Consider the following 4,665-nt stretch of genomic DNA (forward strand, 5'->3'; position numbering starts at 1 on the left):
CGGGTCCTGACCCTGAACCTGCTTGGATGGAGCTGTGAACACATTCTCCTTCAGGCCAGGCTCAGACGAACACTGCTTCACTAAGCTGGAACACACAGACACACGTTAAACACACTGAAAATAGGGAGGGGGGGTATAAAGTTATCTGTGACTGCAACAATTGCATTCTGCCTCACTGACCTGCAGGCGGCATGGAAACAGACCAGGGCCTGGAGTAGAAACCCTCCCGCTCTCGAGGCCTGGCTGCTGGGCTCATCTCCTCTGAGGCTCACCTGGAAGAGAGAGTAACAGGGACACAGTCAAGAAACCTTTCCAATGGTGTTTCCTGAAGTTAAGTGGAGTTTCCCCCCTTGCTGACACACAAAGGTGAACAGAGACAGACTCACTCAGCACCGCGAGGATGCAGGTAAGGGCAGCTCAGTGCACCGAGCAATAATGTCTTCCACCAGCTTCTCCAGCTGTTTTTACTGTACTGGGCTGGACTGGTGGTTCACCCTACAGAGACACACAGTACAGAGAGAAATCAACATGTAGCTCATGTTTGTGATGCTCACAGCCTGCGTCTGTCCGTCCGTGAGTGAGTGAGTGAGTGAGTGAGTGAGTGAGGGCGTGGGCAGCCTGTGTTGCCACCTGCAGACTGGGGGAGCAGACTCCAGAGGGCACTGCCTCTGCCACGACCACAAACCCTGGAGCACTGGGGAACAGACGCACCCTTGCAGGCTGCCTGGAGAGAGACACACAGATAATAAACTGCTGTGACCTCTCTCTGTCACAACGCTCCACAGTGATGTTCTGATGTCAGCCACATGGCACCATTAGAGATGTGGTCAGGCATGAGGTACAGACCTGATGCCTCACCTCTCTACTGTTATGTATGAGGTACAGACCTGATGCCTCACCTCTCTACTGTTATGTATGAGGTACAGACCTGATGCCTCACCTCTCTACTGTTATGTATGAGGTACAGACCTGATGCCTCACCTCTCTACTGTTATGTATGAGGTAGACAGACCTGACGCCTCACCTCTCTACTGTTATGTATGAGGTAGACAGACCTGATGCCTCACCTCTCTACTGTTATGTATGAGGTACAGACCTGATGCCTCACCTGAGACACACACACACACACACACACACACACACACACACACACACACACACACACACACACACACACACACACACACACACACACACACACACACACACACACACACACACACACACACACTGTGACTTTTACATCTAGCTCAGTAATCCTATGATGCCATACTGTGATTGTGTGTGTGTGTGTGTATGTGTGCGTGTGTGTGTATGTGTGCGTGTGTGTGTGTGTGTGTTTGTGTGCGTGTGTGTATATATATATGTGTGTGTGTGTGTGTGTGTGTCTGTTTGTGTCTGTGCATGTGTGTGTGTGTTTCTGTTTGTGTCTATGCGTGTGTGTATATATGTGTGTGTGTGTGTGTGTATCTGTGTGTGTGTGTGTGTGTATGTATGTATGTATGTGTATGTGTGTGTGTGTGTATCTGTGTGTGCGTGTGTGTGTGTGTGTGTGTATGTGTGTATCTGTGTGTGCGTGTGTGTGTGTGTGTGTCTGTATGTATGTATGTGTGTGTATGTGTGTGTGTGTACCTGTGTGTGTGTATCTGTGTGTGCGTGTCCTCTTTCTCTCACCGAGTGACACTGAGAGAATAAGAGTGGATCCTCAGTGAGCAGCAGACAGCTGTAGACGGACCACAGCAGCACCTCACTGCCACTGTTCAGACGCTCAAACAGAAACTCTGGGAGAGAGAGAATGATGAGACACAGGAGAGAAAGATACGCTAACAGAGCGGCGTCTCAGACATTCAAACAAGTTCCCTCACCAGGTACGTCTGCCTGGATGAAGGAAGCACAGTACTGGCTGGGGGAGTGGACCAGGATAGCAGCCATACACTGAGCACTGGCCACCTGCAATGTCTCATCCCCACACAGCAACAGCTACAACACACATTAGTCGTCATGACAATGTCTTCAAACACTGCCGTGTTATAGACACTCAATGTAATCAGTCAAAGATAGCAGCAGTAGAAACAGTAGAAGCTATCACATTTGAACAAAAGGTGGTGGTAGATTGGTGAAAACCTTTTTGAGTATGAGTGGCAGTGAGCAGCGCTCCAGGGAGAGCTGGGTGCTGGACTGGGCCTCTTGGTCCTGGTCCAGGCTCTGATCCAGATCAGACCGGATCTGCTCACAGGGGCTGTTCATCAGCACAGACACCACCTCACCCAGCTTCAGAAGCTGCTTCAGGAAGCCTTACGCACAAACAGAAAACACACTTCCATATTCACTGATTCATACTAAGTGTTAGGTTACATGCACATATCGTATGATACTACCGCTTATTATATGGTAATAAGCACCGCCCCCCTAAATATGATGCTTCTCACCAAGGCAGTTGATGGTGAGCTGAGGGGAGCAGGCGTGGGACAGGGTCTGCATCAGCAGCACACACACCCTGTCTCTGAGGGGGAGGGCAGGGACTGGGCCTCTCCCCCCACACCCCCTGTCACACGTAGAACACTGAGGCTTTCAGACCCTCGTCTGGGTAGAGCAGCGTGGTGCACAACCGCTCCAACAGGGGCACTGGAGCGAGAGAGAGAGAGAGAGAGAGAGAGAGAGAGAGAGAGAGAGAGAGAGAGAGAAGAGGAGAATGAAAAAGGGAGGTGGGGGGAGAGGAAATGAGATAGACACATACACACAATAAGGCAGAGACAGACAGAACATAAGGGCGATGGGTGAGAAAACAACAGTGAACAAAGCAGGAACTAAACCCCAGATACACTCTTGGCTGAGAGTAGCGGTGAACAGACCGTTGTGTGTATAAAGCATGGCAGGCTGATACTACACAACAGACTCAGTCAGACACCCTGTTGAATTGACTTTGTTTAACTTTGACGCAGCCAGCCTGAGAGTTAGAGGCCCAGACACAGCTGCTCTGTGGAGCAGGTCACACTCCAGAGGCAGCCAGCCAGGAGAGACTCCCGGCTCCAACCAGGTCTGGCTACACCACAATACAAACGGGAGGAGAGAAAGGAGGGAGAAAACACGTCTGCCTGTGCATTTCGACACTATGCAAAGTCATGTAAAGGAAAACAATGGCATCAATTCGACAGATGATTGAAAACAAGCTGGGGCTACTATTTGTGAGTTGAGTTCTGAATAGTTTAGTGTACTGAACACATTCTGAATAGTGTACTGAATAGTTTCTCCCCTCTATTGTACTCTCTCTCTCCTCTCTATTCAGGGCCTCAGTGCCTGTGTATCAGCTGGGAGGCGTGAGCTCGCTGGAGGCAGACAGCAGGAGACAGACAGCAGGAGGAAGAGCAGGAGACAGACAGCAGGAGGCAGACAGGCAGTCAATGTAGTAGTGTTCTTTTCAGCAACTCTGGCTGGTGGCTTCGATATGGCAGAAACTAAGTGGCAACACCCACGACTGCATGGCCAGGCACGACTACAACACCATCATTAAGTTTGCAGACGACACAACAGTAATAGGCCTGAACACAGACAACGACGAGACAGCCTCTAGGGAGGAGGTCAGAGACCTGGCCAGGTGGTGCCAGAATAACAACCTCTCCCTCAACGTAACCAAGACTAAGGAGATGATTGTGGACTACAGGAAAAGGAGGACCTATTGTTCACCTAATACCTTTTTTTGCACTATTAGTTAGAGACTGTAAGTAAGCATTTCACTGTAAGGTCTACCTACACCTGTTGTATTCGGCGCACGTGACAAATAAACTTTGATTTGATTTGAACTATAAAGATGAGCCTACATCACACAAAACTCAGATTGCTCCAATGCGATGTGTGGGGACTGCGTCCTGCTAGTGCAACTGCGTGGTTTTTATTTCAGCTATTCAAGAATATGAGGCAGCGACATCGGCTACATCTGGTTTCATAGGGTGAGTACAGAGAGAAACGTGAAGGGAGGTGGAGTGTGAGCAGCAGCTATGTAGAAAACATGTGTGTGTAAAATAACATCCTGAGCTTTGATTAAGAGGTTTCCAGAGGGTCGGTGCAGGCCGGTGCACCGGCTGGTGCAGGCCGGTGCAGGGGCAAAAACACAGTATTCGTAGCCACGGCCAAACTATAAAACCAGTACACGCAAATTCACAATAACACATAGCTCACCACCAAACAGGCTAAAACCTCTCAATAATATGCCAGCCCCACCTGACCTAAGTTAAGATACAAATGACTAATGGACCATGTACCTGGTCATCACACAGGTAATGGTGGTAAAAGAAACAAGGCAGAGAACGCATTGAGGGTGAACGACGGTAGACACACAATAGGTAGCACAAAGGAGATGGAGATTATTTTAATGTGAGCTTGGTGAGAGATGGTGGAGGTACACTGTCTCACTATGGCTGGAGGCCAGGCTCTGTGGCAGGGAAGAAACAGCATCTACCAGCTTCCCCAAGAAGGTGAAGGTGGGCAGGAAACCCCTCACACTGGACTGGTCACACAGCTGGACCTGGGACAGAGAGGAGGCTCGACAATCATTTTCACACACTTTTGTGTATAAATTCATACCAACCAAATCAATCTATTCCTAAAGTACAGTATGACTTCATTCCTGTCCGTCTGTCAATGACAGCTAGTCCACAACCCTTCCAT

The 4,665-nt window shown here is 49.3% G+C and overlaps 1 long non-coding RNA gene across 1 annotated transcript; it reads right to left on the reverse strand.

The window, feature by feature from the left end:
* Window positions 1-1,718: 1,718 nt before the first annotated feature.
* On the reverse strand, window positions 1,719-2,191 carry LOC123999058. The gene is made up of 3 exons (XR_006832385.1): window positions 2,125-2,191; window positions 1,866-1,980; window positions 1,719-1,781 (listed from the first exon to the last, which is right to left on the reverse strand). It is a non-coding gene; the product is annotated as an uncharacterized LOC123999058 (long non-coding RNA).
* Window positions 2,192-4,665: the final 2,474 nt, after the last annotated feature.

Source organism: Oncorhynchus gorbuscha, linkage group LG16 (genome assembly GCF_021184085.1).
Source record: "Oncorhynchus gorbuscha isolate QuinsamMale2020 ecotype Even-year linkage group LG16, OgorEven_v1.0, whole genome shotgun sequence".
NCBI lineage: Eukaryota > Metazoa > Chordata > Actinopteri > Salmoniformes > Salmonidae > Oncorhynchus > Oncorhynchus gorbuscha.